The sequence below is a fragment of the Lathyrus oleraceus genome, chromosome 6 (genome assembly GCF_024323335.1).
Source record: "Lathyrus oleraceus cultivar Zhongwan6 chromosome 6, CAAS_Psat_ZW6_1.0, whole genome shotgun sequence".
Taxonomy (NCBI): domain Eukaryota; kingdom Viridiplantae; phylum Streptophyta; class Magnoliopsida; order Fabales; family Fabaceae; genus Lathyrus; species Lathyrus oleraceus.
Window position 1 is genome coordinate 355,358,231 of NC_066584.1, and position 26,478 is coordinate 355,384,708.

Genomic DNA, 26,478 nt, shown 5'->3' on the forward strand with positions numbered 1-26,478 from the left:
CTTAGCCTCAAAGTAACACCTAAGTACCCTTCTTTGATCCCTTAGCATAAAAAAAAGAAAATAACACCCTTACGTAGGGTTCAATTACTAAAGCTTTGCAAACAACCTCAAAAGCACAGACAAAAGATCAACAATTTAGATGCAATTAAGAGAGGGCCACATTAATCATCCTAAGAATATCACATTCAAAATCCGTAAAGGGAATCCTAATTTTCATGTCCTTAATAACACAATCATACAAGTAGAAAATTTCAACATAAGATCCTTGAAGAAAAGTCATAATAACTTTCTATCCATCCAAAACGGGTTCCAAGATAACATCATATTCATAACCAGCGGAAAATATTTGTTAACTAAACCTGAACGCACGTATGGTATTGTCATCGAGATCATAGGAACAAAATAGTGCATCATTGAAACAAGAACAATATAAGAATCTTGAACACTCTCTAGAAAATATGAAGAATAAATTATTTCTCAACCACTTTCATGGATAATTTCACTATCCTCACATGAAACGTTAGAAATATTAGAAGAATTGCCAAAACTTATAATTTTCCTAAAATATTTGCTCTAATTCGTACTACCAAATCGTATTTTTTAATGAGAATAACACCTAGCAGTGAACTCTTTATCAAAACGGAAGGATAACTAATTCATCATTATGGAAAGAAATTAATTAGGAAGAAACTAAGAACACAACAACAAGTTTACTTAGGGAACGAGAAAGAAGAAAAGGAAAAATCACAAAACACCATATAAGAAGGGAAAAGGTAAACTTAGAAGTCTCATTTATCAAGTATATAAAATTGGAAATTATAACCTACAACAATAGTTGTCACATAAAGGGACAAGGCACACACAAATATAGGGGAAATAAATCTCCCTCGATAATTATAATAGTAACACAAATGCCTATAAAACTACTTCAATTCCTTCATAAGATAATAATGGAAAAGTCACCATTCACAATGTACCAAATGAGACTCACTAAACAAAACCAAATTAACATAATACATAGTGAACATCCAATGAGAGATTGAAACATCTCGTCCCTACAAGGTCTTATGCTTGGGAGTTGGTGGACCAGAGTAAAAATCTCAAACAATATGCTCTTATTAGGCCTCATGCTTGTGGGGCTAGTGGACCAAAGTAATACTCTCAAAAAATTCATTCTTGTCTTGTCTTAAACTTAATGGGATATGGACCAATTTAATATTAAAAAGGCCATGATCCCATACTCACGATATCTGCATAAATATGGGACTAAAACCATTAAACAGGGACTGGCGCACTTAAATAAGAAAGGCCAAAAATATATTGTTAGGTAGAAAAAAGGCATGAGACTAATTACTACACTTAGTGGTCCTAGAACCCGACTTCAATTTACCCATAAGTCAAACCCGAACGTAAAAAAATGGGAGAAAAGTAAACCTACCCAAATAAGAAATAAAACAACCTCCATGTCATGACATGTCAAAAGGAAAAGTTAACATATCACAAAGTTTCCCATACATCTACACCCATTATGGGTAATATGTTAAACAGCCATGCCCATAATGACCACTCAAAGAGTATAACTATAGGCAATCTATAATTAGAGGGTTCAACAAAAACCTAGTGTATCACATTTTCTCTGTCATGTTGACATGTTCTTGAGTCAACTTCTACTTTCCAACTTTCAACAATGCCTGCATAAACTTAGAATATTTGTGAATTAATTCTAAAATTTCATGAAAAGAGATACTTACCTGAAGTTGTATCACCACTTATTTAAAATTTTCAAACATTTTAGCCTCATACTCATGTACCAGTTTCTTCTTAATGATGGGATATGGTGGTTTTATGTAATCTGGTAAAGGTGGGTTTGGTTCATTCAAAGTTTGATTCTTTGTTCTCCTCCAAGGATAGTTTTTGTATATAAGTTGATAAATGGTGACTCGTCTTTCCTCTTTGTAACCTTGATTTCCACTCTCCTCCTTTTCAATTCCACCTTCCTTTTTCTCAATGGCATCCTCTATAACTCTTTCAGCTTCACCCTTTTTAGTAACTACCCTGAAATCTGTTTCCACATCCTTGCATGTTTCATTCTTAGGATTATCAACAGTGTTACCGGTGAATCCCCCACTTGAGCTTGGTAAAGCAGTTATTTTTCTGGATAATTGACCAATTTGTGTCTCCAAATTCTTGATTGACGCATCATGGTTTCTACTCATAATTTCATGGTTCTTATTCATCTGATCAAATCTTCTTTGAGTGACCTTAATGAAATTTTACAAGGTCTCTTCCAATTGTGATGGATTCCTTTTAAATGGAGCTTGTTGGCTTTGTTGCATCCTTTGGTTAGCATTTGAATTTTGATTATTATTCCAATGGAAATTTTGGTGATCCTTCCAACCCGGATTGTATGTGTTAGAATACGGGTTGTTCTTTTGAAAATTAGCAAATTGGATTTCCTCACTTGTCCGTTCCAACGAACACCTTCCATTCACATATTCTCCTCCATAGAAATTGCACCTAAGTTCTTATACCTGACTAACATTAGCTTTAACTAAGCTGCTTTCAGCTAACTTTTTATTTAACAGCTCAATATGAGCTAAAAGAGTAGTATGAGTACCAATAGATAACATACCTTTAGGTGTGCCCACAGTTTCCATCTTGACTGACCTTTCACTTTTGGAACGGTACTCATTCATACATATCTTCTCAATAAGGTCTTTTACTTTGGTTCGGTCATTTGTCTGATAGTACCTCCCGCAAAAGCATCCAATAACATATGAGTTTAAATCTTGAGACCTTTGATGAAGTTTTGCATCTGCTCCATATTATTCGTGTTGTGATTTGGGCATCGGCGTAACAAAAGTTTGAATCTTTCTCAAGAGTCATAAAGTGACTCACTTTCTTGCTACTCAAAATTCACAATTTTTGCTCCGTGCTCGATAAACTGGGTAATAGTGAAAAATCTTTCCGGAAATTTATCCTCTAATTCCTTCCATGTCCGTGTCGTTCCATTCGGAAGGCAAAGTAACCAATCCTTCGCCCTTCCAATCAGTGAGAACCCAAACAACCTTAATTTAACCTAGTCTTCAGCGACATCAGTTGGTTTTCACATTGAAGTAGTTTCATAGAAGTGTGCAAGATGCGCCCATGGGTCTCTAATCTCATTCTCGTCGAACGAATTTTCTCTTAAACCTGAAAGTACGGAATTTTTAATGTCAAAGTTAGTAGGGTCTGTCGATACAAACCCTCTTGAAACTTGTCCTTCATCGGTTTGTTTACAGTAATCCCCCATAGTTAAGGGTTGTGCAGCTGCTATTATGACTTCTTTTTCAGAGTCATAAGAACTTGAAAGTTTCTCTTCTTCTAGTATTCCAGAGTTGTTTCTCTAGCTGTTTTCTGAGAGCACATATGGTTCTTTCAATTTTTGGATCCAATGGTATTAATGTTGATCATGAACTGCACATACACAAACAGAAAATACCTCAGTAGCAATATGATAAACAAGAAAATAAAACAAAAATAAAAAATACTAAAAAAATATTTAAAAAATTGCACAAACGTCACCTTGTTGAAAAATCAACAGTCTCCGACAACGACACCGAAAACTTGATGACTTATCGGCAAGTGTACCAATATTGTTGAACTAATAAAAATATCAAATCCACATGGGATGCCTGCAAGCAAGACAAAATGTGTGCAATGTATAAAAACTAGTAAAAATTGGGGTTTTCGAGTTTCAGTGTAAAAAGTAAATAAACGATTAAACAATGTCATGAAAGTGGTTTATTAAACAATGTCATGAAAGCGGTCAGGTTGTGTTCTAGAATCCCTTATTCCTCTATTGTGGATGTTTGATGCTTTGTATTAATGGTTTTAATACCTTATTATTTTGATTGGCAGTAATTTTGGTAAAACTAACTTAGTTGCAACATGTTGAACAAGATGTCCTAACATGTGGTTGTGACATCTTATCAGAAACAGGTTTTACAATTGGTAACATTTATGGGGTTAACTGTCTACAAAATATTCTAGGAATATTAAGCTTTCCCATTTGACGTTCGTGATTGAGGAATCAGAGCATTTTAGGAATCTTTTGATTGATAACCTCATGTTGTGCAGCTGATTCATGTGAAGTACAAGGCCCAAATCCAGTTCATTATATGGCTATATATAGAATGTCTCAAAACCTAATTAACAATGAAGAAGAGAATATAATTGACTGTATTAGGGTTTGAGTGTTTGTGTTATTCGTGAGGCTCTCAAATATCTTCCTGATATATGAGTAGGACTGTGTTAATTGGTTGTAAGCATTGTCGAGCACTCATAATCTTTTAAGCATTAAGTGATTGTGTGTCTATGAAGTGTGACTTTTGAATTTCTTAAAATTATTTAAGTATCACTGTTGTGATTGATAGGGAGGTGAGAAGGGTCTCACACATAGGAGAGTCTTAGGTAGAAGTTAAGCCACTGTAGTGAATTAGGTGTCAATTGTAAATTGGAGATAGTTTGTAGATGGCCTACAAACTAATACTATTTAGTGAATTTCCTCCCTGGCTTGGTAGCCCCCAGATGTAGGTGTTGTTGTACACCGAACTGGGTTAGCAACTTTGTGTGCTCTGTTATTTTATGTTCCTCTTTATTTAAGTTGTCCTATTATTAATCAGATATTAGTATCTCGACATCTCTTAGGACATCTGATATCTACATACCAGAATTTCAATTGGTATTAGAGCAAGCATCTTGCTCTGTTTTTGGGTGAGATTCAGGGAAGATACTTTTTGGTGCAATGGACAAGGAAGGACGCTTTATGAACATACCACCCATTCTTGATGGAACTAACTATGACTATTGGAAAGCACATATGATGGATTTTATCAAATCCATGGATAACAAGGCTTGGAAATCTATGGTAAAAGGATGGGATCAACCAATGATTAGAGACAAAGATGGCAAGATCACTGAAAAACTGAAACCTGAGGAAGACTGGGATGATAAAGATGACAAATTAGCTCAGGGAAACTCCAAATCTTTGAATGCTTTATTCAATGGAGTGGACAAGAACATCTTCAGACTAATAAACATTTGCACTGCTGCTAAAGATGCTTGGGAGATCTTGAAGACTTCTCATTGTCGCATCCGCGAAAAACAACCGGCGGGAAAAAACAAAACAAACAGAGCCGCCACCGTGTGTTATTTATCCCAAAAGAGGGAAAGGAAACGCTCGAAGTAAACCTGGAAAAGACATGGTCTCGCGACCAGAGAGAGATGGGACCGGGAGTCGGTTATGCGAAGGGAAGGTATTAGCACCCCTACGCATCTGTCGTACTCGACGGGATCCACGCTCAAAAGAATAGAAGAAAGGTTGCTAAACATTTCTCACAAGCTGCACACACACAAAAGAAGGAAACACAGATGGAATAAGAGGGGAACGGGCTCGCTAGGATATCGCATCCTATGCCTACGTATCTCATCTGGAATGAGAATCAGAGCTACCGTAGTTCGGCTAACACACGCCAAACAAAACAAACACAGGAAACCGACTGCCAACCGCTGGACTTACGTCAGACTCCACCCAAACAAGCAAACATGGAAACCGAATGCCAATCACTGGACTTACATCAGACTCCGAACCAACAAACACACACAGGAAACCAACTGCCAATCGCTGGACTTATGTCGGACTCCAAACACACACAAAAGGGGTTAACCGGACGCTGAGTCGTCAAAAAGCAACAAAAAGTTGAACAAACAAGCTAACAGGGAGTCTGGTACTCGAGCCTGCTAGCTGTCAAGCAAACATACACAAAAAAGGAAAAGGGTGCCCGGAGAGATCTCGTTCGATCTCCTGCCTACGTACCTCATCTGGTATGAGGATCAGGGCGACATAGTTCCCCTAAACAGGGAAAGAACTTCTAACCTAACCAGAGACTGGGAAATGACAAACTAGAAGGGAGCCTGACTCGAGCCTAATAGTTATCATGTAATCCATAATGGTCCTAGGTTGAGGTTTCTATCTAACTTGCATAGGGAGCAAGCTATCCTAAACAACACAGTCAAACAACACAAGCACAATAAACAATCACACACACTATATGCAATCAATTGGGCTCATACAAGGTTAGGCTGCAAAAGCAAGCCAACTGAATGGGGTGTGGTTAGCTCTTAACCCTAACATTGAGAGTTAGGGTGAAGCAGATGAAATGGGAAGTGAGGATAAGACCTCACAGCTCTTATCCCTGGCTTGGGAGAGCTTGACTCAAAATAGAAAATGTGGGAGTTCAGAATGTAGGAACTCTTCTCCACAGATGACTGACACAACATAGATCTTGGGCTATTATCCACAATGCATCAACACGAGGTGTGTGAGCAAAGTGAATGACACACTGAGTAGCAGGAGATGGATTACACATCTTTTTTATCTGCCAATTGCCTCTTAAGAGGTCTTTACCTGCTTGGCACAAAAGTAAACATTCACAAGCATTGCCTCTTAAGGAGGGCTTCAGACAGGTGCCTGCCCACATAACAGGACAGGTCTTCCAGACTACATGAAGTCAAAGAAAATATACCTCAGTGGTTAAGCAACCAAGCAAAGCAAAAGCAAGTTCAAAAGAACTCAAAGCAACTTAGGTACCTCTTGATGAACAGAATTGGATTCACTTGCTTCCAAGGCTTGGCAATGCTCAAATCTCTTCCAATATGCTTCTTGAGATGAATGATGATGAATGTGAGGCTCAAGGATGCACGAAACCAGTTGAATCTCCAACTGCCATGGATGCTTCAAGCTTCTACTCTAGCTCAATGTACCACAATTTCTTCTGAATTCTTGTCCAAATATGCTCAATTATGCTTCATGATGATGAATTCAGCAATGAAATGTGTTTAAGTTTGAAGAATTTTGGAAAAAAATTGAGAGAGAAATTTGGAGATTTTGGTGATTCTAGATCTGAAATGTTGATTCTGAGCAAAACAGTTATGATTAAGCATATATACCTCATGCTAATCATGTTTAAGAAATGTTTAGGGCAAATGCAAATGTGATTAGTGAGTTTTGTGGTGCTTGTGCAAAAATGCAATTTTCACTCCATGCACCCTCATGCACGTGAACAGTGCATTTTCTGGCCCAAAACCCACTTAAAAACCTCCCATGCAAGGTTTGAAACTGATTTGGTATGCTCATGATCAACCAAAGTGAGTTTATGAAATTTTTCCCAAAAATCTTCATGAATGCACCAATAATCATGCAATGAGATTTCATGTCAAGTGATAGTATGCTTGGAAAATACATGTTACAAGGATCAAAGTGCAAAAAGAACCACTCAAATTGGAGTTTTGGTTTGAAAGTTATGCTCATTTGAAGTTTGAACCACACTTTTCCATGATTGGACCATATCTCCTCAACCACACATGAGAAATTCATGATCTTGGACTTTTTGGAAATGGGAGAGAGAAATATATACAACTTTCATGTTCAACAAAATTTCATTTGAAGCTTTATTGATGATGTAATTTGAAGTTGAAGTTGGTCTAAAACCTTTCCATTTTTGGAAAGTTCAAATTACAAGTCACTTGCTATTTTTGGAAAGTCTTGACCTGACCTCAAATTCTTCAATGTTGATGTTTGAAATGTCAAATGAGACTTGTTTGAACATGAATGAGGCATCTCTAACCACTTCCCACCTCCAAATCCACAGTTGACTTTGCAGTTGACTTGATCATGCACAGATGATTTTGAGCCTCAACCACTTGATGAAATGGCACCAAAATGAAACCCTAGCTTATACAAGCTCCACATAATAACCATAAGATGATCTCCTTCTCAAGAAAGACCTCATCTCCTTGAAGATCCCTGACTATTAGAATGCAACTAATTAGGGTTGACCAGAGGTCAAAACCCTAATCCCAAGGAATCTGATCAGAAATAATGAACCATGATGATGATGAGATACCCTCTCAACCAAGATAATACTCAACCTCCCTGAGGAACCAAGAAACCCTAATTGGAGCACAAACCTCAGATGATTAGTGATCAATTTATGAGACCCTCAGGCTTGAATCTTTTAACCTCTCTATCTTCTGAGAAAGACCTAGGAGGATGACTTGCTTATTTCACATGATATGCAAAGATGTAATGCCTAATGTCCTAAAAATGAGATGCAATATGCTAAACTAGTCCCAAGAGAGGAGGGCAAATTTTAAGGTGTTACAGCTGCCCCTATTCAATCCGCTGTGAACCTGTCGATATGAATAGCCTCGGCTTTCAGATGATCAGGGTGAAGAGGGATTGAATACCAAGAACAAACGAACAATTTGCACTCCGCTGGGAAATAATTAACAATGCCTATCAGAATCGGCAAAGAAATGATCTTAAAAGAAAAACCCGTCTGGTACGGAGACAGTCGGCCTGAATACCGAAACGGAACGTTGACCTGGATACCAAAATGAATGGTAACACAGGAACCATGGCCTGAACGCCGCTCATCAGTCTGAATACTGAGCATCGGAGTATGAGAGTATTAATATCGGTCTGATCACCGGAAATCTGGTCTGAACACCCGAAAAATTGGCCTGAATGCCACTTCGGTCTGAATACCGGAAAACTGGCCTGAGTGCCACAAGTACTTCAACCTGATCGTCGGAAACTTCTTTGATCTGAAGATCGGAAACTGGCCTGAGTGCCACAAGTACTTCGACCTAAACGTCGGAAACTTCTTCGATCTGAAAATCGAAAACTGGCCTGAGTGCCACAAGTACTTCGACCTGAACGTCGGAAACTTCTTCGATCTGAAAATCGGAAACTGGCCTGAGTGCCACAAGTACTTCGACCTGAACGTCGGAAACTTCCTCGATCTGAAAATCGGAAAGCTGGCCTGAGTGCCATATCGGTCTGAATACCCGAAAACTGGCCTGAATGCCGCAAGCTGCATCGATCTGAACTTCGGAAGCTTCTTCGATCTGAAAATCTGAAACTGGTCTGAAAACCCACCTCGACCTGAACACCGGAAACCTGGCCTGAACGCCGCAAGCTGCATCGATCTGAACTTCGGAAGCTTCTTCGATCTGAAAATCGGAAACTGGTCTGAAAACCCACTTCGGTCTGAATACCGGAAAACTTTTTCATGCCTGTCAGCATCAGCAGAAATAAAGGATATTGATAAATGAGGTGGCACGCGTGCCAACGACCCATGCTGAGGATAACAAGCCATGAACATGCTATCCTCTATTCAACCCTAGCAGACGAACAACTTGCGCTTAGCTGGAGATTTTTCTTTCTTTACTTTTTTTCCTTTGAACCCCAAAACTTCTTTGATTATCATTTCCATCTCCGCCCGACAGAAATCCTTCCTCCAATATCGCACTACTGGGGAATACTGTTGATTCAAAATCACAATGCCAAACTCCTCGGAGTAACATCTTCACACTCTGGCGAAACCACCTCTCAAACAGTAACCACGACTTGGGACTAGCTTATGCTTGCAATGCTGATGCTTTGATGATGATTTTTATTAGCGTAAGGCTCCATAATCATGGAAACGCTACGCAATTAGCTATGCAATATGCTATGCTTATCTACATGATGAATGCATAAAAAGTATCCCCCTCAAGGGACTCTTCTAGGGAGCTCGAGGCACTCTGTTGAGGAACTCGACAACACTCCAACCTCCACCCTGCTGGGGAATAGCGCTGTTGTTGGGAAATAGGCCACCCTCACTAGGGATAACCTCCTATGCACCCGATCCGCTTGGGGATTTCGCTGGGGAAGAAACCACCAACGCACTCTGTGGGGGAAACAACGGTCTCTGACTTGCTGGGGGAAAAGCCAACAACGGACACCTTCGCTGGGGAAATAGCAACCTTCAAGCCTGGCTGCTGAGGAAACATCGATCTAAAACCTGCTGGGGAATAACCATCCCGTCCCTAATAGGGAAGACTCAGACCTTGAATCTGCTGGGGAGATAACAATTCCGCCTCTGCTTGGGGAAACCAGGAAAGTCTGGCACAGAACACCCGTCGACTCACCGAACCCCGGTATTCAACATCTAAATCCAGTGTAAGCTTTCCACTCTTGAGAGCTCCCCGACTCGTCTGGACTTTTCTGATTCATCACCTTGTATTCCCGACTTTTCCGTACTCCACGGAGATCGCACTCCCTGGATTCATACAAACTTTCCAATCTCCAGACTTTGAAGAGTCTTCTTGATTAACCTTCCAGGATCGTCGTACATTTCTCTCACCGTCTTTTCACCATTCCTCAATCTCTTGTCCCTGATTGGACTCCACGGGGATCTTTTGTCAAAAGCTTCTCATCACCACCTGTAAGTGAGTGAAAACATCTAACAGTACCTGCAAAAGAGATCGTTAGACAAAAACGTGCCCTAGGCGTACCAAAGTTTCAACACATGGGTCACTCAACCTTTCAAATAAGATTTCAAGTTTTCAATCTTATAAACATGCATTGGAAGGGATCTCCATGTTTCGAAATACAAAGATTCTTTATCAAAATAAACGGATGTTTTTGCAATCAAAGCGGTAATGAAAACAAAAAAACAACATTATTTGACTGAATATGCATTTTATTGATTGAAAAGGTGTGGCTCAAAACCAAGCAATACAAAGGGAGCAATTCCTGAAAAGAGGTAATTGCGCACAAAAGGAAAATCTATCCTAATGGCAATGTGAAACCGTGATCTCATCGAGTTCCAACTCGGTTACACCCCATATGTCCTCAGACTCTCCGCTCTTTCCGCCTTCTGAACAAGACGTTTCCGACTGCTCCCTACCGGGGATTATCCATGGTGTCTTAACCAAAGTACAAACGATCATGCTAGACGCAGTTGTTCGTTTCAATCCCTCTTTTTCCTGGACCGCCCTTTCGGGTTTTCAGTCCACCAGGATACCCTTTTTTGCCCAAGCCGCCCTTGTGGGGTTTTCGACTTGCCGGGTGTACAGTTTTTTTTTTTTTTTTTTATCCCTAATTGTTGCCCAAACCTTTTTCTCTTTTTTTTTTCTTTGGTTCGTCGGGATGCCCTTTTTTGCCTGGACTCTTTTGTTCTTTTCGTCCAGCGGGTCTCTTTATACGAAGTATTTTTTAACTACGTCCGCATTCACAAGGGATGGAAAATCCTCACCGTCCATGTACCAACGAGAAAGGCGTTGCCCCAGTAGATGTGCGCACTGAAGTTCGATACCCATGCAGTGCGAATGGCAACATCTCGTGCCAATCCTTATAGGTCACGACCATCTTCTGCACAATCTTCTTAATATTCTTATTGGCTGCCTCGACCGCCCCATTCATCTTCGGACGATAAGGAGAAGAATTGTGATGCCCAATCTTGAACTCCCGACACAGTTCTGCCATCATCTTATTGTTCAAATTAGAACCATTATCAGTAATGATTCTCTCGGGAACCCCATATCTGCAAATGATGTCTCTCTTCAGGAATCTGGCGACGACCTGCTTTGTTACGTTTGCATAAGAGGCTGCTTCCACCCATTTGGTGAAGTAATCAATAGCCACTAATATGAACCGATGCCCATTCGAAGTCGTAGGCTCAATCTTCCCAATCATATCAATGCCCCACATAGCAAACGGCCACGGAGACGACATTAAACTCAACGGATTTGGAGGCACGTGCACCTTGTCGGCATAAATCTGGCATTTATGACACTTCCGCACAAAATTGAAACATTGAGCCTCCATTGTCATCCAATAATAACCTGCCCTCAGCAGCTTCTTCACCATTGCATTCCCACTGGCATGGGTACCGAACGACCCCTCGTGAACCTCTTTCATCAATTGGCTTGCTTCTTTATCATCAACACATCTGAGCAAAACCCAATCGAAATTTCTCTTGTACAACACCCCATCCTTGTTCAGATAGAACACCATGGTCAACCTCCTCAGAGTCTTTCGGTCCTTCTTGGATGCTCCCTCAGGATATTCTTGGGTCTCCAGATAGTGCTTGATATCGTAATACCACGGCTTCTCATCGTCAGGCGCTGTGTCAACAGCAAACACATAAGTCGGTCTATCCAAACGTCCCACCTCAACACTTGGGAACTGATTCCACCACTGCACCTTAATCAAGACAGCCATAGTAGCCAAAGCATCTGCCAAAGGATTCTCTTCTCTCGGCACATGATGCAAAACCACCTTGGCGAAAAACGTCAACAATCTCCTCGTATAATCCCGGTATGGAACTAAATGAGACTGATGCGTATACCATTTCCCGTTAACCTGGTTCACAACCAAAGCTAAATCTCCATATATAACAAGGTTCTTGATCCTCAAATCAATCGCCTCTTCAATCCCCAGGATACAAGCTTCGTATTCAGCCACGTTGTTGGTGCACCCAAATGTTAGCCGGGCAGCAAAAGGAATATGGGATTCTTTCGGCGTAACCAAAACAGCACCAACACCACTACCATTCACGTTAACGGCCCCATCAAACATCAGAATCCATTCGGATTCAGGGTCAGGCCCCTCCTCCGGGATTGGTTCCTCGCAATCTTTCGATTTGAGAAACATGATGTCCTCATCAGGGAATTCAAACTTCATTGGTTGATAATCCTCAATGGGTTGCTGGGCGAGGTAATCAGACAATACACTCCCCTTGATTGCTTTCTGAGAGGTATATTGAATATCATATTCAGTCAAAATCATTTGCCACCTCGCAACCCGTCCGGTCAATGTTGGCTTCTCAAAAATGTACTTGATTGGATCCATCTTGGAAATCAATAAAGTGGTATGAACCAGCATATACTGCCTCAGTCGGCGAGCAGCCTAGACCAAAGCACAACAAGTTTTCTCGAGCAGTGAATATCTTGTTTCACAGTCGGTAAACTTTTTGCTAAGGTAGTATATGGCATGCTCTTTTCGACCAGACTCGTCATGCTGCCCCAATACACACCCCATAGACCCCTCGAGGACCGTCAAGTACAGAATTAACGGTCGTCCCTCCACAGGAGGCATCAGAATCGGAGGCTCCTGCAAATACTCTTTTATCTTTTCAAATGCCGCTTGGCAATCATTATTCCACCTGACCGTTTGATCTTTTCTCAACAACTTGAATATAGGTTCACACGTGGCTGTTAGATGAGATATGAACCGTGAAATGTAGTTCAATCTACCTAAGAAGCCACGAACTTCCTTCTCTGTTCTCGGTTCAGGCATTTCTTGTATCGTTTTACTTTAGCAGGATCAACCTCGATTCCTCTTTCACTTACAATAAACCCCAGCAATTTACCGGACCGCACTCCGAAAGTGCACTTATTAGGATTCAACCTTAGTCTGAATTGTCTCAACCGGTCAAACAACTTGGCCAGATCTACCAAATGCCCCTCCTCCGTCTGGTACTTTGCTATCATGTCATCAACATAGCATTCGATTTCATGATGAATCATATCAGGAAACAAAGTCACCATAGCCCTCTGATAAGTAGCACCGGCGTTCTTGAGACCAAATGGCATCACCTTATAGCAAAAGGTGCCCCATGGTGTGATGAACGTTATTTTCTCCATATCATCTGGCGACATTTTAATTTGATTATAGCCAGAAAAGCCATCCATGAAGGAAAACACCGAGAACTGAGCTGTACTATCTACTAACACATCAATGTGAGGTAGTGGGAAATCATCCTTCGGGCTAGCTCTATTCAGATCCCGGTAGTCCACACACATTCTCACCTTCCCATCCTTCTTCGGCACCGACACAATATTCGCGACCCAAGGTGGATAATTAGTGACAGCTAGGAAACCAGCATCCAACTGCTTCTGTACCTCTTCTTTAATTTTCATGGCCATCTCAGGTCGGGTTCTGCGCAACTTCTGCTTCACTGGAGGACAATCTGCTCTCAATGGTAACTTGTGCACAACGATATCGGTATCCAACCCTGGCATATCTTGATAAGACCAGGCGAAGATATCAACATACTCTTTCAACAAGGCTACCATTCTGCTCTTAACACTTTCCTCCAACGCAGCCCCGATTTTCACTTCCTTTCTGACCTCGTCGGTACCCAGATTCACAACCTCAACTTACTCCTCGTGTGGTTGAATCACCTTCTCCTCTTGTTTCAACAACCTGGCTAATTCCTCTGGCAGTTCACAATCCTCTTCGCCTTCTTCTTCGGCATGATAGATCGGATTGTCGAAGTCATATGAGGGTGTAACAGGATTGTTATCAATGAGATCCGGAGAATGATCGCATCTGCATGAATGTTGATTCATGCACTACTTTAGAACCGGAGCGAGACAAATTGAAAAAGAGGAAAATGAAAATATTGCCATCTTTATTTTTATTTTAAACTGCAAAAATAAATGAAAAACAGGGAACGCTGCTTTTAATTGAAAAACATCCATTTATTACTGATGCCAATTTTGCAAAATGAAACATGAGGTGACCCTTACAATGAACCATTACGTTTCGGGCAAAACGTATGGCTTCCATGCAAATAAAATTGAAAACAGAAAATATTACTCTTCAAGTAGAGTGACAGTGATGATCTTTTCGGCCTTCCAGTTCTGGACTTCCATCCCTGGTACGCACGACTTTATCTATTGATCAATCTCACAGTCACTGTCAACTTCTTCACCCACCATACATATGTGATCTGGATCCAGCATTCCAGCACTGGTGAACGTGAATGACGGACGACGTCCTCTGCCCTGTCCAGACGAGCCTCGGCCCGACTGATAACCCACTCCAAATCTGTCTTTCTTGGCGGTGATGTCCATCATCTTTCCCCATCCTGGAGCTTCTCCACTCCTCACCACCTCAGCAGCCTGTTTGTATGAAGAAATGGACGGCTTCTCCTCTTCTTTGGCAAAAAGAGCATTCTCCACCTTGACGGTTTCGAAGGCTTGACTTGGTGTCTCCACAATTTCACCGTCCATTTCCACGTATTTGAACGATGATAGGTGGCTGACGAAGATGTCTTCCTCCCCACAAACGGTGACGACCTGCCCATCCCAGATATACTTCAGCTTCTGGTGCAAAGTCGAAGTCACTGCCCCAGCAGCATGGATCCATGGGCGACCCAACAGGCAACTGTATGCCGGCTGAATATCCATGACATAAAATACCGACTTGAACACCTCGGGCCCGATCTTCACCGGGAGCTCCACTTCCCCGAACACAGCCCGCTTCGAACCGTCAAAAGCCCTCACTATCAGGTCAGTGGGCGTCAAAATTAACCCTTCACAGTCCAATTTTTCCAGGGCTTTCTTTGGCAACACGTTTAAAGAGGAGCCGGTATCAACCAACACGTGCGAAAGCACGGCTCCTTTACACTCCATAGCAATGTGTAAAGCCCGATTATGATTACGCCCATCCACGGTTAAATCAAGATCGGTGAAACCCAGCCCATGGCTGTCATTGACATTTGACACCACCGTCTCCAACTGATTAATTGTGATCTCTTGGGGAACATAGGCTCTTTTCAGTATTTTCAGCAAGGCCTCCTTATGCCCATCGGAGCTCAGCAACAATGACAAGATTGAGATCTTGGATGGGGTCTGCTGCAGATGGTCAACAAGCTTGTACTCAGACTTCTTGATGATCCTCAAAAATTCTTCAGCTTCATCATCAAGTTCTCTCTCCGACCCACCAGGCACCGGTGTCGCCACGGGAGTACCCTCATTTACCACCTGCTTTCCTCTTGCCCTGGCTAAAGCCTCGGCCTTTTCTTTCTTCTCTTTTTCTCCTTCCCACTTCTCAAAGCATCAGGGGCAAACAACCTTCCACTGCGAGTGAAACCACTAGGTCCGGCATTATCCACCTTTGAAACGGTGGTTTCACTTGCAGCCTGATCCTCCAACTTCTCCCCATTACAATATACTTCTCCACCATAATGCCACGGCACGGCGTCATCTTTGTCATAAGGAATTGGCCCAGGTACCGTGATGGTAACTGGAGCCGCATCTGCCAACGTTGACAAATCAACCGGATCGAAATAGATGGTTATGGTGGAGATATCTTCCTTCCCCGAATCAATTTTCTCAAATCTGAGGCTTCCCTCATCCATCATCTTCTGGACAGCCTCCCTCAATAATACACACCCATCGGGAACAACGGTGCACGCAGCACAACAGTCATCACAGCCCGGGAAGACCCCATTCTTCAACAATTATCTCTTGACCTCAGCCAACGGAGTCTTCAACTGGTCTACACTCATCAGCCCGATTCGGCCCTCATCCTGAGAAATTGCATTCACCCCCATTTGACCATGCGCAGGCATGGGATTAGCATTCACATTTGGGGATGGTGCGAAGTTGATTGCCTTAGAATCCACCAAGTCCTGGACCACATGCTTAAAAGCTTTACAATTTTCTACATTGTGTCCAGGAGCACCTGAGTGGAATTCACACTTGGCGTTCTCATCAAAACTGGCCGGCCTCTGATCAGGTCTCAACGGTGCCAACGTCCTCAGCTGGACCAACCCCAAATCCTTCAACTTCTTCAGCAAGAATGAATAGGTAACAGGTGGCCTATCAAATTGACGATCATTCATTCGTCCTCTTACTTGATACCCGGCCCTCTGCGGTCTCTGTTGAAATGGCTGTCGTTGCTGTTGCGGTTGTTGTTGTTGCTGTTGTTGATTATCAGCAGGAATGGTTACCGCAGCAGTGTGCTGGTAGTAACGATCCCTACTCTGTCCTTTCTGAGCATACACTGCACTGGTGTCACCCTCCTTCTTCCTCTGACCATTTCCAAAGGGCTTCTTCGATCCAGACGACGAAGCGTTACCCTGTATCTTCCCCAGCTTCAACCAACTTTCAATTCTTTCTCCAGCCACCACTATATCAGCAAAGTTGGTAACCGGGCATCCAACCATTCTTTCAGCAAAGGTCCCCTACAGGGTACCCATAAACAGATCTGACATTTCTCGGTCTACCAACGGAGGTTGGACTCGGGCAGCCAACTCCCTCCACCTCTGTGCATATTCTTTAAACCCCTCGTTAGGCTTTTGAGACATACCCTGCAATTGGGTACGGCTAGGAGCCATATCAGCATTAAATTGGTATTGTTTAAAGAATGCATCTCCAAGATCTTGCCAGCTTTTGATATCCGAAGATTTCAATTTAGTGTACCATTCCAAAGACCCTCCAGACAGACTGTCTTGGAAGAAGTACATCCACAGCTTTTGGTCCATTGTATAAGCAGAAATCTTACGGACAAAAGCCTGGAGGTGAGTTTCCGGGCAAGAACTCCCATTATATTTGTCAAATGCAGGCGCTTTAAACTTTTGCGGGATCACAATCCCCTCAACCAGCCCCATATTGGACATATTGACAACCCCTGGAGTAGCATGGCTTTCCAAGGCCCTGATTTTCTCCGCCAGCACCTGAATCTCTTTGTTTGGTGGTTGGACACCGTATTGGCCAAATTGTTCATTCAACATGGAGAATTGATCTGCTTCTCCGTCCTCCTCTCTATCCTCCTCAGCCCCGAAGAAAGGAGGAAACAGGCTATCCTTCATATTGTTGCCCATCGGACCTGGTCTACCGCTCGTGGCAGCACCAAAACCACCCCCATTGTTGATCACCACGCCAGCAGTTGTCTTTTTTCCGAGATCTCCTCCATCCCTGGAACCACCAAGGCCATGGTTGGAGACACCCTCCAAATTAATACCATTGTTGGCAGCTGAAGCCCGCTCGAGCTTCTCCACTTTAGCAGCAAGTGCTTTTTGCCCCACGGCAAACCCTTGCATAACATTGATCAGTTCGTTCATTTTCTCCTTCAGCTCAAGAAAATCTGCATTGGGTAGATCCATCAGCCTGGGTGTGTTGCGTCTGGTAAAGTATCTGTGTGGACGGGTTGTGTGCAAGGGAATGATTCTACGCGCACGAGCAATGATTCCTGAAACAATCAAGCACGTTAGAAACTGACACCTGCAAAATAGAATACAAGTTATTATGATTATGCATGAATGCAATGTCTATCCATATGAGGAACACTCTGTCTTTCGATCCTGGCTTCATCGAGACAGATAATAATCCGGCAGCAATATTCTGACATTCATCGATTGATTTTGACATACAGTGCAGAGAATTATGATTTAGCAAAGATACCACCCAACCATGTGTGTGCTGTGTGAGTGAAACATGACAAAGCAAATAAAGCCTGAAGACCAATCATTGAATGAAAACAACCATTGCATATCAAAAGTGCACCATACGTGCAAGAGTCATACATCGAGTCTGATACAAACCAAATACAATTCTCCAGAAACAGAAAGAAAATACAAACAAGTGAATTCCGTCAACAGGCCTGACAGTAATCCAACACAAATGATAACAAAAGGCTACGCTGAAGAAGGCCCCACAGAAGGCTCTGTATCATCTACCATCTTGGTAAACTTCACAGCAAACCTAAGCTCAGTGTTCTCCTGCTGCAATCTCCCTATCTCCTTCTGGTGAATCTTCATCTGTCTGAAGTAATGATCCCTCTCAGCAAGATAGTGATCTCTCTCAGCAATAATCTTCGTGTTCTCTTCTTCCTTAATCTTCAGCTTTGCCTCCCACTCTGCGACAAGGATTCTGACTTTGTCTTCCCTCTGATCCCTTACAAGGATTTGTCTCCTCTTCTCATCTTCGATGACCTTCGAAGCTTTAGCCAACCTCTCCTTGGTGATGTCGTGCTCCCTCGTGGATGACTCTAAAGCTTGGCTAACCTTGCCATAATAAGCGGTGTCTATCTCAAATCGCTTTACCACAAGAGCATGCCTCTTATCCTGGTCTTCTATTTTCCCTTTGATTTCCTGATTAGCCATCTGAATTCTAGCAACACTCATCTCCAACTCAGTCTTCTCTGTTTGCAGCTGATCTCTGGCTTTCTTCATCTCAAGGAACTCTTCCATGCTGACAGAAGAACGTGGCCCTTCAATCAAAGGACACCAAGGATCACCTCCAGGAAATGGGAGATGTGTGAGCTCAATCCTCTTCCTAAGCCAATCATCAAACAGAGGAAAAGACCTGTTGTTAACCTTGCCAAAAGGAACCTTGCCCTTTCTCTGAATGTCGCGCCATTCATCAGACACTTGCCTCAACTTTGGCTGATTACCCTCAATTGGGAAGTAGAAAGACTCCTGAATCTCTCGCCCGAGTGGAGGACCCTCCACAGCAAACCCCATCTGTCTCCTAAGAAGCACCGGGTTGTAATTAATGCAACCTTGAACTCCTATAAGAGGCACATTGGGAAGACTCCCACAACTGTAAATGAAATCTCGTCCAGCCATACCATTGTGAGTCCAAGCTATGTCCTTGGCTCGCAAACCCATCAACCTGAATGACCACTTGACAGTAGGATCAAGAAAGACAAAGGCACCCCTGGAAGGCAAATACCCCATGAACCATTTGTACAACAGCTGAGCACAACATCGGATCAATCCACCACGCCGCTTCTCGTTCCGATTATGGACCGAGTAATAGACATCCCCCACCAGAGTAGGAATAGGATTCCTCTGCATAAACAACCGAACGACATTAATGTCCACAAAGTTCTTCTGATTAGGGAACATGATGATCCCATAAATGCTCACAACAAGCAAAGCACAAACGGCCCTCCAATTACCCACAACAGCATGCTCCTTGGCTTTAGCCTCCAAGAAACTTAGATGAAAACCGGGTAACTTTCCTTTATCCTTCAAACCCCCCTTAATCATCTCTGGGCTCAAATAAAGAGCACGAGAGATCTCCGCAACATCAGGCTCCCCCTTAGTGGCATAGAAAGGAATCTGATCTCTGATCTGAATACCCAGGATGCTGGCATAGTCCTCCATCAAGGGTCCCAACAAGTAATCCGGGAACACGAAGCATCTCAAGCCCGGGTCATAGAACTGGAGAAAAGTATGGATGACACTCCTGTCACTGTCTGTGAGCCTGAAAACCGACTTCAGAATACCACCGTATGCCTCACGGAACATCCCCACATGGTCAGGTGTAATCAATGCTATCATATCTCTCAGCACACCAATCTCTGGATCGAAGAAACTGTAGACGACGTCATCTTTCAAGCCGATCCTCATGTCTGGATCAAAGAAGTCTCTCAACCAGGATCTCAATCAATAATGTCCCCTGCATATGGATAAACATGAGTTAGATGCAGATAAATGCAAAATGTGAATGATGCTGATGTATGAATGCAATGCACTGTGCCATCCTCCAAGTCATCTGAACATCCACTGCACTGAGTTACAGCCTCTGAACTGATCACAACCATCTGAGGTACTGAGCAACCATAAATCCAACTCAGGAGTTCCGACATAAACGGAACTGAAGGATATATCACCATCATCACTGGGAAATCACTGAACTGATAACCACGAGACCCTCTGAACCAGCCCAGGGAATCCTGAAATAAACGGATCCCCACTGATAAATACCACGGACAGAACTCTGGCGTCTCAGAAATAAATCCATAAATCCGACTTATAAATAGGACTCTGATCAATAACTGAACCATTAGTCACCATCAAAGTCACCATCAGAACATGCATCTGTAAGAATCAACCCTCCCCTCACAGGTGAATTCTAATCAGGTCATCCTAAGGCGGATAATGGTCTCGACAATCGGGCAAAGATACTCAACGGGTTTTCCCTTTCGGGTGTGCCGTTGCAGCTCTCATAAGATCGTCTAAACCAATTATCCAGGAAAGAACGGTCACCGAAGTCAATAGCTCAAATGAAGTGACTCAACCAAAGTGGATACTCCACAAAGGAAGAGCTCCCTCAAAAGAACCTCGTCCGGCTTGTGGTATGTCACGTCGCCAAAAACATGTTGACCTAACATGAGAGGCAACATGAGACCACACTAATCCTAGGTGTATACTCGGGCCTGGGTTTTAGCCCCACTCAAGACACCCCTCCCCAAATCAGAGGAACCACCTGTACAGAATCCAGCATAATGATAACATGATGCATGCAAACACATATACAAATAATCACAGTACAATAATCATAAATGCAATAAATAGAGCAACACAAGCAACCTAAACTATCCTAGAGAACTCTAAGAGTGACTCGCTTAGGGAAGATGGACCAGCAAGAGGTCAACTCTCTTTTTCCCCAGCAGAGTCGCCAGCTGTCGCATCCGCGAAAAACAACCGGCGGGAAAAAACAAAACAAACAGAGCTGCCACCGTGCGTTATTTATCCCAAAAGAGGGAAAGGAAACGCTCGAAGTAAACCTGGAAAAGACATGGTCTCGCGACCAGAGAGAGATGGGATCGGGAGTCGGTTATGCGAAGGGAAGGTATTAGCACCCCTACGCATCCGTCGTACTCGACGGGATCCACGCTCAAAAGAATAGAAGAAAGGTTGCTAAACATTGCTCACAAGCTGCACACACACACAGGAAGGAAACACAGATGGAATAAGAGGGGAACGGGCTCGCTAGGATATCGCATCCTATGCCTACGTATCTCATCTGGAATGAGAATCAGAGCTACCGTAGTTCGGCTAACACACGCCAAACAAAACCAACACAGGAAACCGACTGCCAACCGCTGGACTTACGTCAGACTCCACCCAAACAAGCAAACATGGAAACCGAATGCCAATCACTGGACTTACATCAGACTCCGAACCAACAAACACACACAGGAAACCAACTGCCAATCGCTGGACTTATGTCGGACTCCAAACACACACAAAAGGGGTTAACCGGACGCTGAGTCGTCAAAAAGCAACAAAAAGTTGAACAGACAAGCTAACAGGGAGTCTGGTACTCGAGCCTGCTAGTTGTCAAGCAAACACACACAAAAAAGGAAAAGGGTGCCCGGAGAGATCTCGTACGATCTCCTGCCTACGTACCTCATCTGGTATGAGGATCAGGGCGACGTAGTTCCCCTAAACAGGGAAAGAACTTCTAACCTAACCAGAGACTGGGAAATGACAAACTAGAAGGGAGCCTGACTCGAGCCTAATAGTTATCATGTAATCCACAATGGTCCTAGGTTGAGGTTTCTATCTAACTTGCACAGGGAGCAAGCTATCCTAAACAGCACAGTCAAACAACACAAGCACAATAAACAATCACACACACTATATGCAATCAATTGGGCTCATACAAGGTTAGGCTGCAAAAGCAAGCCAACTGGAATGGGGTGTGGTTAGCTCTTAACCCTAACATTGAGAGTTAGGGTGAAGCAGATGAAATGGGAAGTGAGGATAAGACCTCACAGCTCTTATCCCTGGCCTGGGAGAGCTTGACTCAAAATAGAAAATGTGGGAGTTCAGAATGTAGGAACTCTTCTCCACAGATGACTGACACAACATAGATCTTGGGCTATTATCCACAATGCATCAACACGAGGTGTGTGAGCAAAGTGAATGACACACTGAGTAGCAGGAGATGGATTACACATCTCTTTTATCTGCCAATTCCCTCTTAAGAGGTCTTTACCTGCTTGGTACAAAAGTAAACATTCACAAGCATTGCCTCTTAAGGAGGGCTTCAGACAGGTGCCTGCCCACATAACAGGACAGGTCTTCCAGACTACATGAAGTCAGAGAAAATATACCTCAGTGGTTAAGCAACCAAGCAAAGCAAAAGCAAGTTCAAAAGAACTCAAAGCAACTTAGGTACCTCTTGATGAACAGAATTGGATTCACTTGCTTCCAAGGCTTGGCAATGCTCAGATCTCTTCCAATATGCTTCTTGAGATGAATGATGATGAATGTGAGGCTCAAGGATGCACGAAACCAGCTGAATCTCCAACTGCCATGGATGCTTCAAGCTTCTACTCTAGCTCAATGTACCACAATTTCTTCTGAATTCTTGTCTAAATATGCTCAATTATGCTTCATGATGATGAATTCAGCAATGAAATGTGTTTAAGTTTGAAGAATTTTGGAAAAAAATTGAGAGAGAAATTTGGAGATTTTGGTGATTCTAGATCTGAAATGTTGATTCTGAGCAAAACAGTTATGATTAAGCATATATACCTCATGCTAATCATGTTTAAGAAATGTTTAGGGCAAATGCAAATGTGATTAGTGAGTTTTGTGGTGCTTGTGCAAAAATGCAATTTTCACTCCATGCACCCTCATGCACGTGAACAGTGCATTTTCTGGCCCAAAACCCACTTAAAAACCTCCCATGCAGGGTTTGAAACTGATTTGGTATGCTCATGATCAACCAAAGTGAGTTTATGAAATTTTTCCCAAAAATCTTCATGAATGCACCAATAATCATGCAATGAGATTTCATGTCAAGTGATAGTATGCTTGGAAAATACATGTTACAAGGATCAAAGTGCAAAAAGAACCACTCAAATTGGAGTTTTGGTTTGAAAGTTATGCTCATTTGAAGTTTGAACCACACTTTTCCATGATTGGACCATATCTCCTCAACCACACATGAGAAATTCATGATCTTGGACTTTTTGGAAATGGGAGAGAAATATATACAACTTTCATGTTCAACAAAATTTCATTTGAAGCTTTATTGATGATGTAATTTGAAGTTGAAGTTGGTCCAAAACCTTTCCATTTTTGGAAAGTTCAAATTACAAGTCACTTGCTATTTTTGGAAAGTCTTGACCTGACCTCAAATTCTTCAATGTTGATGTTTGAAATGTCAAATGAGACTTGTTTGAACATGAATGAGGCATCTCTAACCACTTCCCACCTCCAAATCCACAGTTGACTTTGCAGTTGACTTGATCATGCACAGATGATTTTGAGCCTCAACCACTTGATGAAATGGCACCAAAATGAAACCCTAGCTTATACAAGCTCCACATAATAACCATAAGATGATCTCCTTCTCAAGAAAGACCTCATCTCCTTGAAGATCCCTGACTATTAGAATGCAACTGATTAGGGTTGACCAGAGGTCAAAACCCTAATCCCAAGGAATCTGATCAGAAATAATGAACCATGATGATGATGAGATACCCTCTCAACCAAGATAATACTCAACCTCCCTGAGGAACCATGAAACCCTAATTGGAGCACAAACCTCAGATGATTAGTGATCAATTTATGAGACCCTCAGGCTTGAATCTTTTAACCTCTCTATCTTCTGAGAAAGACCTAGGAGGATGACTTGCTTATTTCACATGATATGCAAAGATGTAATGCCTAATGTCCTAAAAATGAGATGCAATATGCTAAGCTAGTCCCAAGAGAGGAGGGAAAATTTTAAGGTGTTACAGCTGCCCCTATTCAATCCGCTGTGAACCTGTCGATATGAATAGCCTCGGCTTTCAGATGATCAGGGTGAAGAGGGATTGAATACCAAGAACAAACGAACAATTTTCACTCCGCTGGGAAATAATTAACAATGCCTGTCAGAATCGGCAAAGAAATGATCTTAAAAGAAAAACCCGTCTGGTACGGAGACAGTCGGCCTGAATACCGAAACGGAACGTTGACCTGGATACCAAAATAAATGGTAACACAAGAACCATGGCCTGAACGCCGCTCATCAGTCTGAATACTGAGCATCGGAGTATGAGAGTATTAATATCGGTCTGATCACCGGAAATCTGGTCTGAACACCCGAAAAATTGGCCTGAATGCCACTTCGGTCTGAATACCGGAAAACTGGCCTGAGTGCCACAAGTACTTCAACCTGATCGTCGGAAACTTCTTTGATCTGAAGATCGGAAACTGGCCTGAGTGCCACAAGTACTTCGACCTGAACGTCGGAAACTTCTTCGATCTGAAAATCGAAAACTGGCCTGAGTGCCACAAGTACTTCGACCTGAACGTCGGAAACTTCTTCGATCTGAAAATCGGAAACTGGCCTGAGTGCCACAAGTACTTCGACCTGAACGTCGGAAACTTCCTCGATCTGAAAATCGGAAAGCTGGCCTGAGTGCCATATCGGTCTGAATACCCGAAAATTGGCTTGAATGCCGCAAGCTGCATCGATCTGAACTTCGGAAGCTTCTTCGATCTGAAAATCTGAAACTGGTCTGAAAACCCACCTCGACCTGAACACCGGAAACCTGGCCTGAACGCCGCAAGCTGCATCGATCTGAACTTCGGAAGCTTCTTCGATCTGAAAATCAGAAACTGGTCTGAAAACCCACTTCGGTCTGAATACCGGAAAACTTTTTCATGCCTGTCAGCATCAACAGAAATAAAGGATATTGATAAATGAGGTGGCATGCGTGCCAACGACCCATGCTGAGGATAACAAGCCATGAACATGCTATCCTCTATTCAACCCTAGCAGACGAACAACTTGCGCTTAGCTGGGGATTTTTCTTTCTTTACTTTTTTTCCTTTGAACCCCAAAACTTCTTTGATTATCATTTCCATCTCCGCCCGACAGAAATCCTTCCTCCAATATCGCACTACTGGGGAATACTGTTGATTCAAAATCACAATGCCAAACTCCTCGGAGTAACATCTTCACCCTCTGGCGAAACCACCTCTCAAACAGTAACCACGACTTGGGACTAGCTTATGCTTGCAATGCTGATGCATGATGATGATTTTTATTAGCGTAAGGCTCCATAATCATGGAAACGCTACGCAATTAGCTATGCAATATGCTATGCTTATCTACATGATGAATGCATAAAAAGTATCCCCCTCAAGGGACTCTTCTGGGGAGCTCGAGGCACTCTGTTGAGGAACTCGACAACACTCCAACCTCCACCCTGCTGGGGAATAGCGCTGCTGTTGGGAAATAGGCCACCCTCACTAGGGATAACCTCCTATGCACCCGATCCGCTTGAGGATTTCGCTGGGGAAGAAACCACCAACGCACTCTGTGGGGGAAACAACGGTCTCTGACTTGCTGGGGGAAAAGCCAACAACGGACACCTTCGCTGGGGAAATAGCAACCTTCAAGCTTGGCTGCTGAGGAAACATCGATCTAAAACCTGCTGGGGAATAACCATCCCGTCCCTGCTAGGGAAGACTCAGACCTTGAATCTGCTGGGGAGATAACAATTCTGTCTCTGCTTGGGAAAACCAGGAAAGTCTGGCACAGAACACCCGTCGACTCACCGAACCCCGGTATTCAACATCTAAATCCAGTGTAAGCTTTCCACTCTTGAGAGCTCCCCGACTCGTCTGGACTTTTCTGATTCATCACCTTGTATTCCCGACTTCTCCGTACTCCACGGAGATCGCACTCCCTGGATTCATACAAACTTTCCAATCTCCAGACTTTGAAGAGTCTTCTTGATTAACCTTCCAGGATCGTCGTACATTTCTCTCACCGTCTTTTCACCATTCCTCAATCTCTTGTCCCTGATTGGACTCCACGGGGATCTTTTGTCAAAAGCTTCTCATCACCACCTGTAAGTGAGTGAAAACATCTAACAGTACCTGCAAAAGAGATCGTTAGACAAAAACGTGCCCTAGGCGTGCCAAAGTTTCAACACATGGGTCACTCAACCTTTCAAATAAGATTTCAAGTTTTCAATCTTATAAACATGCATTGGAAGGGATCTCCATGTTTCGAAATACAAAGATTCTTTATCAAAATAAACGGATGTTTTTGCAATCAAAGCGG